Here is a 14998-nt window from a genome sequence, read left to right as displayed (position 1 = left end):
CTGGAGGAGTGGCGCAGGCACCGCTCCGGGCAGTGAAACCTGGCGGCGATTGCAGGGGTACAGCGCCTGAATCCCTGCAATCGCTATGAAAAAAAACATACAAAAAGAAGCAGGAAAAAAAGGTGCAAACGCAATAAAAAATGTGCATTTTTTCAGCTGCTTTTTTCCTGCCAAAACATCCTTTTTAAGGCTATGTGCGCACTAGAAATGTGAAGTTTCTCAAGAAAATTTCTTGAGAAACTTCTGCCAGTGAAAGATTTCCGGACCTGCGGAAAAAATCCGCACCAAATCCGCATGCGGTTTTGCCGCGGATTTGCCGCGGATTTGCCGCGGATTTACCGCAGGTTTGTCCCTGCAATAAATAATAAAGATAATCGATAGACAGATAATGGATAGAGGGAAAGATGTATAGATGAATAGATAGATAGATAGAGGGATAGATAGATAGATGAATAGATAGATAGTTAGAGGGATAGATGGATAGATAGATAGATAGATAGAGGGATAGATAGATAGATAGATGAGAAAAACCTATATAATGTCCCACCCCCTGCATTTTCTAAGCTGGCACCCTTTCGTGACTTTCATGTGGCACTAAAAGGTGCTTAGCCTTGCATTTAGCCATAAAATAAATAAATAATTAAAAAAAAAACGACGTGAGGTCCCCCCATTTTTTGTAGCCAGCTAGGGTAAAGCAGACGGCTGCAGCCTGCAGACCACCGCTGGCAGCTTCACCTTGGCTGATAATCCAAAACAGTGGGCACCCCACGCTGTTATTTTAAATTATATAAATAATTTAAAACAAAAAACGTGCGGTCCCCCCCATATTGGATCACCAGCCAAGGTAAAGCGGACAGCTGGGGTCTGATATTCTCAGACTAGGGAGGTCCACTGTTATTGGACACTCCCCAGCCTAAAAATAGCAGGCCGCAGCCGCCCCAGAAGTGGCGCATCCATTAGACGTGCCAATCCTGGCGCTTTGCCCAAGCTCATCCCGCGCCCTCGTGCGTTGGCAAACGGGGTAATATATGGGGTTGATGCCAGATGTGTAATGTCACCTGGCATCAAGCCCTGGGGTTGGTGAGGTCAGGCGTCTATCAGATACCCGACATCACCAACCCAGTCAGTAATAATTAAAAAATAGACAACAAAAAAAGTTTTATTTGAAAAAACACTCCCCACATAGCCTCTTTAACCAATTTATTGAAAAGAACAATCAATCCACGTCCGGCGTAATCCAAGAAGGGGGGGGGGGTCCCACGGCGATCCATACCATAGTCGCTGTCCCAGTCAATGAAGAACAGAATGTTCCCCATTGGCTGGGAGAGCTGTGCAGTGACCTGAGCTAACATCAATAGGTCAGCTCAGGTCACTGCAGGGGATGACGAGCGCTGCCATCAGGAGCATAGATGAGATCATTACCTTCTGTGATCATCTCCTGTACTGCTGATGTCAGCGCTGTCACTGACTTCTATGCCCGCCGCATTGTCAGAAGTCTCGCGAGAGCCCGTGACGTCACCGCTAGTGACAGTCTCGGGCCGCTCGCGAGACGGGCATAGACAGCAGTGACCGCGGTGACGTCAGGAGGCAGGAGATCGTCACAGCAGGTAATGATCTCACCTCCTGACAGCAGCGATCGTCATCCCCGCGGCTCCCAGCACTGCAGGGTGTCAGTGTCTGCCTGCGCTGCCGCGTGACAGGCTGCTGACACTGCGGGCAGACACTGACACCCTGCAGTGCAGGCAGCCGCGAGGCCGGAGCAGGACACAGACTGCACGGGCACCTGGAGGTCACACGGAAGTGCTTCTGTGCGGCGTCCAGGGAGTGCGACGTCTGTGTTTACTCTGCTCCGCCTCCTCTTCCTGGCATAATGACATCGCTTCCTGCAAAACCGCAGGCAGCGATGAGCATTCCCGCAGGTAATTCGCGGCTATTCCGGTGGTATACCGCACATCATTGCTACCTGCGGAATACCCCCGGAATACCGCAGGTACCTGCGGAAATTAATGGACATGCACATTTTCTCAAGAAAGTTTCTCGAGAAAATTTTCTCAAGAAATTTTCTTGAGAAAAATCCGCACAGTGCGCACAGCTATTTTTTTTTCTCATTGAATTTCATGGGAAATGTCTGCACAAAGATTGCAGACATTTCTCAAGAAATTTCCGGGGCAAATCCGCGGGTAAATCCGCAGGTAAAAAGCTCTAGTGCGCACATAGCCTTATGTGAACATTTTCTGCACAAAAAAAACGCATATACATAACCTTAGGCCCCTTTCACACATCAGTATTTTTGCCATCAGTCACAATTCGTTTTCTCGATGGATCCGTTGCAGATTGTGGAAAAACTGATGCAACAGATCCATTTTTCAACGGATCCAACTACTGTAGCTGGGGGCTAAATAATAATTGGAGTGTGCTCAGTTAAAAAAAACGGAATCAGTCACCAGATTCCATCATTTGATGGATGACGGATCCTGCGCCTATAGGCTTCCATTTTACCAAGCGATGGATGGCAACGGATCCTGCGCCCATAGGCTTCCATTCTACCAAACGATCCGTCACTGTAAGTTTTTTCGATGTACACAAAAAAAGTTACTGTGGACGTCTCTGTCCGATGGAGAAACATTTTTCGTTGGATGAATCAATCCGTCGCTAATACAAGTCAATGAGAAAAAAACGGATCCAGCGGCATCAGTCGCTGGAGCCGTTATTTTTTCAAAATTCAATGGATTGTAAGGCTGCTTTCACACATCCGGTTTTTTGCAGTGCGGCTCAATCCGGCTCAAAAACCTATGCAACGGATGTGGCAAAAAAAACGGATCCGTTGCATAAGTTTTTCCATGCAGCCCGTCCGTTTTTTGACGGATGCGGCTTGATACTGAGCATGCACAGTTCAAAAGACCGCATCCGGACGTCAGATGCGGTTTGTGCCGCAGGACGCCGCATCCGGCGTCCATAGGATTGCATTGTAAATAAAAATAAAGAACATTTTTTTTAATTTTGTGTCAAATTCTAGTCAATTTCAAAGAATTTGGCACAAAAAAGTCAGTGAATACAACCCCGGGCAAAGAGGAAAGAAAGTGACTGCAATAAATTATAAAATGAGGAATCTGAGCTGTTGGGTTCCATTAATCAAAGAAGTTTTTTGCTATTTAACCCCTTCACCCCCGGGCAATTTTCCGTTTTTCGTTTTTGTTTTTTTCCTCTTTTTTTTTTCCAAGAGCCATAACTTTTTTATTTTCATCCATTATTATCCATCAGTATAGCCATATGAGGCTTGCTTTTTTGCAGGACAAGTTGTACTTTTAAATGAAAACATTTATTCTGCCCAATTTTGTACTGGAAAAGGGGGAAACAATTCCAAGTGCAGTAAAATTGCAAAAAACAAAGTGCAATTGCACAATTGTTTTGGATTTTTTTTTATTTACCATGTTAACTATATGGTAAAATTGACCTGGCAGTATGATTCCCCAGGTCAGTACGAATTCGTACCAGATACCAAACATGTATGGCTCTACTTTTATCTTAGTGAAAACAATTTTAGAAATTTTTACAAAAAAAAGGCGCTTTTGTTGCCATTTTCCAAGATTGGTCTTGTTCTCAGGTTTCGGGATCTGGGGCTTAGTGACTGCTTATTTTTTGCGCATTGAGCTGACATTTTTAATTATACAATTTAGGGTAGATGTGATATTTTCATCTCCTGTTATTGCACTTTAATGCAATGTTTCAGCAACCAAATATCGGAATTCTGGAATTTTTCTTTTTTCTTCGCTACGCCCTTTACTATTAGATTCATTGATTTTATATTTTGATCGGGCATTTCTGATTGCGGAGATACCAAATATGTGTATTTTTTATTGTTTTATTTTCAATGGGTCAAATAGGGGTTGGTTTGAACTTTTAGGAGTTTTTTTTATATACCGTATATATATATATATACTACAAAACCTTTTTTTCCATATTTTTATTGAGTGTACTAGTCCCCTTGAGGAACTTTATGCATGCACTGTCCAATCGCTTCTCTTGATCAGGGTGATGCTTCAGAAGTGCTGATCTCCTGTGATTGGCGATGCTTTGCTGGCATTCAGGGGAAACACATCATGGCAGCGACCAGAGTCATCATCTGACCCCACAATGTCATCGCAACCCATTGGCGCCCCGTGATCGCGCTACGAGGCCACAGATGGCAGCTGGGAACAGCAGCGCGATCCCTGCCAGAGTGCGTTAGATTGCGCTGTCATCTTAGGTCACTATGGAAAGCATGAAACCAGCACAGGAGCGACTTCTGAATTAATACCAATGGTCCATGTGGAAATTTGCCCATGTACACTGGCACATTGGTTATAAAAGGGACATGGGGTCTACATGTTGCACATTACAACACATGTCCATATAATACGCTCGTCTGAAGAAGCCCTAAGAATCAATGGATAAAAAATGTTTATGCTATGACTAGTAGCACCTCTGTGCCAGAAACGCGCCAGCGAATGCTCACTTCTGCTTTTTAATGTAGACCAATAAATTGGATTTTTTTAACATACAGGATGGTTTGTACTGCAGTTGTCCTCTAATTGCCTTCATTCTTCTTTGCTGCTTTGCACCAGTATGGGTTTAGCACCCTTCAGACTCCAGATCTTTGTCTTCATTGATTAAGCACACCGTGGTGAGTCCCTTTTTCACTCTTGGCTTAAAAAATGTTCGGTCTACCTGTTTCAGTGGGAAAAAAAAACAAGCAATTAGGATGACACCTGAGAAAAATAACCAGACTTGTAACAATCGCACGGATGTGTGAATATAGTCTTAGTGCTCTTTGACACATATGTACGAGAAAATCGTTCCAAGTTTCATTGGTGTTTTTGATAAGAGTTTCATTGCCGAGTTTGATTGGACACTCGGATCACTATTGGCATGTCTCTGTAATTTTGCACGAATCACTCGGTCCATAAAAAAAATCACACACATGAACAGCCCCAGAAATTATCATACAGTGGCATGCAAACGTTTCGGCACCCTCATAATGAATTATTGTGAACAGTTAACCAAATTTAAGATGAAATTATCACTAAAAGGCATAAGGTTCAAGATGACACTTTTGTATTTTGGTCAAAAAAAATATTTTCATCTTTTACATTTTGAAAAATTACGAAAAGGAAAATGGGCCAATGCAAAAGTTAGGACACCCTTAGAGATTTGTGTTCTCAGATAACTTCGACCAAGGTGTCAGATCTTAATTAGCCTGTTAGGGTTACGGCTTGTTCACTATCATCATTGGGAAGGTCCAAATGATGCAAATTTCACAGCTTTATAAAAACCCAGCCTCTTCTAAACTTTCGCCAAAAAACAACAGTCATGGATTCTTCTAAGCAGCTGCCTAGCACTCTGAAAATGGTGGAGGTCCAGAAAGCCGGAGGAGGCTATAAGAAGATAGCAAAGCGTTTACAAATTGCCCTTTCCTCCGTGCAAAATGTAATTCAAAAATGGCGGTTAACAGGAACAGTGGAGGTCAAGATAAGGTCAGGAAGACCAAGCCAAATTTCTGTGAGAGCTGCTCATAGGATTACTAGATTGCTAAAGAGGCAAATCAGAACCCTTGGTTGACTGAAAAAGGAAGATTCCGCAGACTCTTGAGATTACATTTTTCTACTGTTCAAAGACACCTGCACAAATATGGAGTTCATGGAAGAGTCATCAGAAGAAAACTTCCCCTGACTACTCACCATAGAATTCAGCATCAGAAGTATACAAAATAGCATCTAAACAATCTGATGCATTTTGGAAAGAGGTCCCGTGGACTGATGAGGTTAAAATATAATTCTTTGGCCACAGCGATGAAAGGGTATCTGTGGAGGAAAAAAAGGGCACAGAATTTCCGTAAAAGAACATGTCACCAACCATTAAGCATGGGGATGAATCAATCATGCTATGGGGTTGTGTTGCAGCGAATGGCACAGAGAACATTTGAGGGGTAGAGGGAATAATGGATTCAATAAAAGTTCAACAAGTTTTTGAGGCAAATAAAACACTATCTGTAAAAAAGCTGAAGTAGAAAAGAGGATGGCTTCTACCAATGGATAACAATCCGAAAAACACTTCAAAATCCATTATAGACGACCTCAAAAAGAGTAAGCTGAAGGTTTTATAATGGCCATCACAGTCCCCTGATCTGAACATCATTGAAAATCTGTGGCTAGCCCTCAAAAGAGCAGTGCATGCAAGACGAGCCAGGAATCTCACAGAACTGGAAGACTATTCAAAGGAAGAATGAATGAAAATCCCTCAAACAAGAATTGAAAGACTCTTGGCTGCTACAAAATACTGTACGTTTACAATCTGTGATATTTGCCAAAGTAGGTGCTAATAGGTACTAACCATGCGGAGTGCCCAAACTTTTCCTTTTTTGTTAATTTAAAAATGTAAAAAAAAAATATTTTGCCAAAATGCAAGGGGAATGTGGCCATTTAGAGATCATTTCATCTTCAACTTGCTTAACTGTTCACAATAACAGTAATTTTGACCAGGGGTACCGAAACATTTGCATGCCACTGTTGGTACAAATGCTATAGGTGAAACACACAGCACTTGTACATGAAAAACTAACGTGTGAATATTACTATCCGTGCCATTACACACAGGAGCTCTGTATATAGTGTATAGTCTACAGGTAATACAGTGATCATCAATTACACCCCTCAAATTCTTGTAAACATTTTATTATACCTTTTCATGTGACAACACTGCACATATTACACTTTGATACAATATAAAGTAGTCAGTGTACAGCTTGTATAATAGTGTAAATGTGGTGCCCTCTAAATAACTCAACACACAGCCATTAATATGTAAGTAGCTGGCAACACAAGTGGGTACACCCCTAAGTCAAAATGGACAAATTTTGCCCAAAGTGTCAATATTTTGTGTAGCCGTCATTAGTTTCAAGCACTGCCCTAACTCTCTTGGGCATGGAGGTCACTGAAGCTTCACAAGAGCTGCTGGATCCTCTTCCATCCTACATGATGACATCGCAGAGCTGGTGGATGTTAGAAACCTTGTGCTCTTCCACCTTAAGTTTGAGGAGACCACACAGATGTGCAATGGGGTTTAGCAGTCAACTTCCTTGGTTGATCATGGTGAGGTCTGTCCTGAGTAGAACCTGTCTTGTTAAACCGCTGTATGGTCTTGGCCACCATGCTACAGCTCAGTGTCAGGGTGTTGACAATCTTCTTATAGCCTCGGCCATCATTATGTAGAGCAACAATTCTTTTTTTCAGATCCTCAGATTTCTTCGCCATGATGAGCCATGTTGAACTTCCAGTAACCAGTATGAGAGAGTGTGTGAGAGATAACACCAAATGTAACACTCCTGCTCCCCATTCATATCTGAAACCTTGTAACACTAATGAATCACATGTCACCGGGGAGGGAAATGGCTAATTGGACAAAATTGGTCATTTTCACTTAGGGGTGTACTCACTTTTGTTGCCAGCGGTTTAGACATTAATGGCTGTGTGTTGAGTTATTCAGAGGGCACCAAATTTACACTTATGCAAGCTGCACACTGACACTGTACATTGTATCACAGGGTCAGATCTTCAGTGTTGTCCCATGAAAAGATATAATAAAATATTTACAAAATGTGAGGGGAGTACTCACTTTTGTGATCTATTGTACTACATAGTGGGAATGTGTTCAGGTAATATACTGACTTACCAGTGAGTTCTCTAGGTGAAGTCATTCATCTTTGCTTTTCTTTTTTTTTCCAACCAGAACTCGTCTCTACAAGAAATAATACATATACAGTACATCTATAGCTGATCATTTCTAGAGCACATTCCCCACTTTTTCCCTGATTTCTACAGAGTGCCAGATGAAAAAAATGCAATAAAGTGTTGAACCTGCCCAGTAACAGGCCCTCCCTCCCCCCATTGAAAACAATATCCTCAAAGTAAAATATATTGCAGTAGTAATAATGTCCCATAATTGGCCCCTACAGTAATTATGTCACCCACTTACACCATAAACTAATAATGTATATTCCTCATTCCGGCCCCTTTACAGTATTTTTGTCCCCTATCCTGGTTTCTTCCTGTAATAATATCCCCATCCTGGTCCCCATGTGCGATCCATCCTGGTCCCTATATGTCCTCCATCCTGGTCTTATATGTGCTTCGTCCTGGTCCCCATATACGTTTCATTCTGGGCTCGATATGTCTCCCATTCTAGTCCCTATATGTCTCCCATCTGTGTCCCATATGTGTTCCGTCCTGGTACCCATACGTCATTCTGGTCCTCATATGTCTTCCATCTGTGTTCCCATGGGTCATCCTAGTCCCCATACAGCTCCCATCCTGGTCCCCATATATCTAACATTCTAGTCCCTATATGTCTCTCATCCATGTCCTTTACTTATTTCATCCCGGTACCCACACATCATCCTGGTCCCCATACATCTCCCATCCTAGTCCCCATATATTTTTCATACTGGTCCTCATATGTCTCCCAGTCTGGTCTCCATATAACCACTCTTTTGTACTAAATAAAAATTCTACTTACCTGTCCAGGGTCCAAACTGTCCTCTTCCTGCTGCATATGCGGCGTGGATAGACTGGTGCATAGCAGTGATGTCATACTCTGGCGACGTGCTCGTCAACTTCAGCAGCCGATGGCTATGTTAGCTTATGCTGTGCAGGAAGGGTTTCATGCACTGCACTTCATTTCAAAATATGGGGAACCCTAGATCAGTAGTTTGGAAACCTATGGCTCGCGAGCCAGATGTGGCTCTTTTGATGGCTGCATCTGGCTCACAGACAAATCTTCTATGCTTCCCCTATGAGGAAGCGGCCAGTTATTCTCTAAAGTGCCGCGAAACGTGCGTCGGGCCTCCCACCACTGGACTTAGGTAAATGCCTTTGTGCAATGGGCATCTTTGCCACGCTCCTGCTAGACATTCTACTTAATCCCAGGTGCTAATACTTCATCTCTTTAGCATGCCATATGGTTTATGTTCCCACAGGGTTTACCCCTGTTAACAGGCATACATATATTGCTTAGGGATTTCTTTTATTTTTACCTGGTATACCTCTTTCACCCTCAGTGTCAGATCATATGTGAGCGTCTATGATATGAGCATTTATCCTTTGTCTGTACCCAGCATTTGATCTGTATATATCTTGTCCCCCATCTTTCTTCTATAACAACACATGTTTAAAACTATGTGTCATTATGTATTGCACTGTGCACCTTAATGATGTCTCTTAAATAAATTTTGAGTATTTATTCAGCAAATTGCTCAAGTTCCTCCTTTCTATCAAATCTTCTGGTTTGTACGATGCAGTTTTTTCCCCCAAAAACTGGGGTAAAAATGGGGGTGCGCCTTACAGACCGCATATGGCTTACCATGGTGGCGCAAGGTCGGCGATACTGCGGGCTTGGGTGGTGTTGCGAAGGCAGGTACCATTGATCTGTGGGCTGCTTTCAATTTCCTCCAATTTACGAGATCGACTTCAAGAAATTGGCCACGGCGCAGATAGGACTTTGTGGCCATTTTCTTGAAGTCCATCGCTTCGATCTGTGCATGTGCCACGGCTATTTTCTTGAAGTCAATCTCCTCAACTGCGGGAGATTCAAACCAGCCTGCCGGGACATCAATGGTGCCCGCTTCCGTTACACCCCACGAGCCTGCAGCAGTTTCTCCGACCCTCCGCACACTGACCCTTCTGAGTTGCAACACCCATTTCTTCGTGCCCGCAGCATCACCTACCCTGCCTCCTGGGACCTTCTGACCCGCTCCACCACCACCGCTCCCACCTGGTGAGTATGGCGCTTATGTAATTACATTTTAAAATATGTGGCGTTCATGACTCTCTCAGCCAAAAAGGTTCCCGACCCCTGCCCTAGACCATTTTTTTTTTAATTATTTATTTTTACACTCCACGTCGGGACCCAGTCAGCTAGTGTGAGGGCAGCCAATCACAGACGCCGGAACGCCAACAGTCTGACTGCAACCAATCACAGACGTTGTCACAGAGGGTGGGCCGGATAATCTGTGAATATTCATGAGATTTAATGAGCGGACCGGGAAGCAGTGTGACAGCCACTCGGAAACTCGGTAAGTACAAAGGTCCTGCTTTAATCCCCATTTTTTATTATTGGTCAACAACTATGTTCTCAATCAACCCAAAAGACTCATAAATATCAAAGCTTAATATTTTTGGAAGTTGGAGTGGGGTTTTTTTAGATTTGGCTATCTTAGGAGGATATCTGTTTGTGCAGGTAACTATTACTGTGCAGAATTATTAGGCAACTTAATAAAAACCAAATATATTCCCATCTCACTTGTTTATTTTCATAAGGTAAACCAATATAACTGCACAAAATTTAGAAATAAACATTTCTGACATGCAAAAACAAAACCCCCAAAAATTAGTGACCAATATAGCCCCCTTTCTTTATGATGACACTCAACAGCCTACCATCCATAGATTCTGTCAGTTGCTTGATCTGTTTACAATAAACATTGTGTGCAGCAGCCACCACAGCCTCCCAGACACTGTTCCAAGAGGTTTACTGTTTTCCCTCCCTGTAGAGCTCACATTTTATGAGGGACCACAGGTTCTCTATGGGGTTCAGATCAGGTGAACAAGGGGGCCATGTCATTATTTTTTAATCTTTTAGACCTTTACTGGCCATCCACGCTGTGGAGTAGTTGGATGCATGTGATGGAGCATTGTCCTGCATGAAAATCATGTTCTTCTTGAACGATACTGACTTCTTCCTGTACCACTGCTTGAAGAAGTTGTCTTCCAAAAACTGGCAGTAGGTCTGGGAGTTGAGCTTCACTCCATCCTCAACCCGAAAAGGTCCCACAAGTTCATCTTTGATGATACCAGCCCAAACCAGTCCCCACCTCCACCTTGCTGGCGTCTGAGTCGGAGTGGAGCTCTCTGCCCTTTACTGATCCAGACTCTGGCCCATCCATCTGGTCCATCAAGAATCACTCTCATTTCATCAGTCCATAAAACCTTTGAAAAATCAGTCTTAAGATATTTCTTGGCCCAGTCTTGACGTTTTATCTTATGTTTCTTGTTCAAAGGTGGTGGTTTTTCAGCCTTCCTTACCTTGGCCATGTCTCTGAGTATGGCACACCTTGTGCTTTTTGATACTCCATTAACGTTGCAGCTCTGAAATATGGTCAAACTGGTGACAAATGGCATCTTGGCAGCGTCACGCTTGATTTTCCTCAATTCATGGGCAGTTATTTTGCGCCTTTTATGCCCACCACGCTTCTTGCGACCCTGTTGGCTATTTGCCATGAAACGCTTGATTGTTCGGTGATCACGCTACAAATGTTTGTCAATTTCAAGACTGCTGCATTCCTCTGCAAGACATCTCACAATTTTGTACTTTTCAGAGCCCGTCAAATCTCTCTTCTGACCCATTTTGCCAAAGGAAAGGAAGTTGCCTAATAATTAAGCACACCTTATATAGGGTGTGGATGTCATTACACCGCACCCCTCCTCATTACACAGATGCACATCACCTGATTTACTTAATTGGTAGTTGGCTCTCAAGCCTATACAACTTGGAGTAGGACAACATGTATAAAAAAGTATCTTGTGATCAAAATACTCATTTGCCCAATAATTCTGCACACAGTGTATTTAGTAAAGGTGGGTCGCCATAGTCCACAAAGAGCAAAAATTCTCTCCATTTCTAGTCCCCTTTGCAGGGCACAACTAAGGAACACGTTTTTGAAATGACAGCTTCTTGAGAAGCCGGAATGCTTTGCAGTCATCCTGGAAAATTGAAACTGCATTTAATTGTGGGTGACCCGCTTCAATGAAATATTGGCATCTATCACAGCTGCTGCGCTTAGCAAAATCTATATATATAATTGCCTTATTCTGTCTGTCTGTCTGTCTGTCTGTCTGTCTGTCTGTCTGTCTGTCTGTCTGTCTATCTGTCTGTCTATCTGTCTGTCTGTCATGCTCCGAAATTGTGTCCTTACGGTGACACAAAGCTGATTGGCCACTGGGCTCGCCATGGCCCCGCCCCCCACACGGATTGGCCTCTCGCCCCGGCCCTCTGCTGGCCCCGCCCCCCTCACGCAATGCACGCTCGCTCTGGCCCAACTGACACGGAGCCCCGATTCCCAGGTGAGTACACACACACACATCAGATCACACTCACTCTCACACTCACTCTCACACACACCTCACACATCACAACATGCTGGGATATCTCTTGCTTCTACACCGGCTCCGTCAGGATCCCAGCAGCGCCAGACATAACCTTGCGATGCGGGGATCTTCACGGAGGCCGTGAAAGCTGGTAACCATTATACACATCGGGTAACTAAGGTCCCTTAGTTACCCGATGTGTATCATAGTTACCAGTGTACACCGGCTCACACTCACTCTCATACACACCTCACACACACATCACATCGCATCCACACATCAAGGTCCTGCAGCGGCGGAAAATACAGACACATAACAGCACACACATAACAGCACACACATAACAGAACACACATAACAGCACACACATACACACACACAAATCAGATCACACTCACTCACACACACACATCACATCGCATCCACATACTCACAACATCCTGGGATATCGCTTGCTTCTCGGCGGCGATACTGTGCTGTTGTGATCTTCCAGGACCTGCCGGAGGATCACATGGCCAGAAGCATGTGATATCCCCGGATGTTGTGAGTATAAGCGCGTATGTGCGATATCGTCAGTGTCTGTGTGTGTGAGTGTATGCGATCGGGTGTGTGTGAGTGTATGCGATCGGGTGTGTGTGAGTGTATGCGATCGGGTGTGTGTGAGTGGATGCGATCGGGTGTGTGTGAGTGGATGCGATCGGGTGTGTGTGAGTGGATGCGATCGGGTGTGTGTGAGTGGATGCGATCGGGTGTGTGTGAGTGGATGCGATCGGGTGTGTGTGAGTGGATGCGATCGGGTGTGTGAGTGTCGGCAGAGGAGCACGGCGTGCTGGAGGAGGCTGGGAGCAGAGAGGCTGATCATGGGGAAGGCTGGGAGCAGAGAGGCTGATCATGGGGAAGGCTGGGAGGAGAGAGGCTGATGCTGGGGGAGGCTGGGAGGGGGAGGCTGGGACGAGGGAGGCTGATGCTGGTGGAGGCTGATGCTTGGGGAGGCTGATGCTGGGGGAGGCTGGAAGGAGAGAGGCTAATGCTGGTGGAGGCTGATGCTTGGGGAGGCTGATGCTGGGGGAGACTGGGAGGGGAAGGCTGATGCTGAGGGAGGCTGGGAGGAAGGAGGCTGGGAGGAGAGAGGCTGATCCTGGGGAAGGCTGGGAACGGGAGGCTGATGCTGAGGGAGGCTGGAAGGAGAGAGGCTGATGCTGGGGGAGGCTGGAAGGAGAGAGGCTGATGCTGGTGGAGGCTGATGCTTGGGGAGGCTGATGCTGGGGGAGACTGGGAGCGGAAGGCTGATGCTGAGGGAGGCTGGGAGGAAGGAGGCTGGGAGGAGAGAGGCTGATCCTGGGGAAGGCTGGGAAGGGGAGGCTGATGCTGGGGGAGGCTGGAAGGAGAGAGGCTGGAAGGAGAGAGGCTGATGCTGGTGGAGGCTGATGCATGGGGAGGCTGATGCTGGGGGAGACTGGGAGCAGAAGGCTGATGCTGAGGGAGGCTAGGAGGAAGGAGGCTGGGAGGAAGGAGGCTGGGAGGAGAGAGGCTGATCCTGGGGAAGGCTGGGAAGGGGAGGCTGATGCTGAGGGAAGCTGGAAGGAGAGAGGCTGATGCTGGGGGAGGCTGGAAGGAGAGAGGCTGAGGCTGGGAGGAGAGAGGCTGATGCTGGGGAAGGCTGATGCTGAGGGAGGCTGGGAGGGGAAAGCTGATGCTGGGGAAGGCTGGGAGGACGGAGGCTGGGAGGAGAGAGGCTGATCCTGGGGAAGGCTGGGAGAGGGAGGCTGATGCTGGAGGAGGCTGGAAGGAGAGAGGCTGATGCTGGCGGAGGCTGATGCTGGGGAGGCTGGGAGAGGGAGGCTGATGCTGAGGGAGGCTGGGAGGAGGGAGGCTGGGAGAGGTAGGCTGAGAGAAGAGAGGCTGATGCACACACACACACACACACGCGCGCGCACTGCACAACACACCACACACACACACACACACTGGGAACCACAAACAACTGCCCTACACAGACACCCACACACACAGACAACGCTGCACACACACAACACCCAACACACAAACACCGCGGCACACACAAATATACGCACATACCGCACAACACACACATTGCACAAAACATACCTCCCCCCAAAACACACCACACACACACAAACCGCGCAACACACACACAACGCTACAGACACACAGCGCTCCACAAACAACGCAACACACGCAACACACATACAACACCGCTCTCACCCCCCGTCACACCCAGACAACACCCAGAACATGTACAGCGCCTACACAAACACTTGGTAACTACAGACAACAACATCTCTCTCTATATATATATATATATATATATAACAAAAATCATACATGAACTACACAATACGTAAATTCTAGAATACCCGATGCGTAGAATCGGGCCACCTTCTAGTATGTAATAAAGCCCTGGGATAAGAATGGCTATAGACATTGTAAAAGATACCAGAGGTGGATAGATCAGAGATTTCTGTCCATACGAAAAACATTCATAATATAGGGGAAAATTCTCTTTCATTAGTAAGAAAATAGTCCGGATTCTTCAGTGTCTTCAAGATATATAACGGTAAATATCGGTTCTTTATGGCCAAATCAAACACGCAGAGATCTAGGACAAAGTGGACTGTTTTTGTGAAGATAATATATTTTTTTCTCCAAAAGTAAATAAAGACATTCTGACTGGGAATTGACCCTAATGTGATGGTCCTCCTTTCCCATCTGTACAGAATGAGAGGTGTGAAGGCTCCACCCATGGAAATACATCAACATTTAGTACATACCCACCCAAAGCCTGGTATGCATTGACTTGG

At 45.3% G+C, this 14998-nt stretch overlaps 1 long non-coding RNA gene across 1 annotated transcript in view; it reads right to left on the bottom strand.

Annotated features, from left to right (window-relative positions):
- Window positions 1-14998, bottom strand: part of LOC142292207 (uncharacterized) — a 673295-nt gene that overhangs the window by 401087 nt on the left and 257210 nt on the right. The window lies entirely within an intron of this gene.

The sequence above is a fragment of the Anomaloglossus baeobatrachus genome, chromosome 2 (assembly GCF_048569485.1).
Source record: "Anomaloglossus baeobatrachus isolate aAnoBae1 chromosome 2, aAnoBae1.hap1, whole genome shotgun sequence".
Classification (NCBI taxonomy): domain Eukaryota; kingdom Metazoa; phylum Chordata; class Amphibia; order Anura; family Aromobatidae; genus Anomaloglossus; species Anomaloglossus baeobatrachus.
This window is presented reverse-complemented; position numbering and strand designations above follow the sequence as displayed.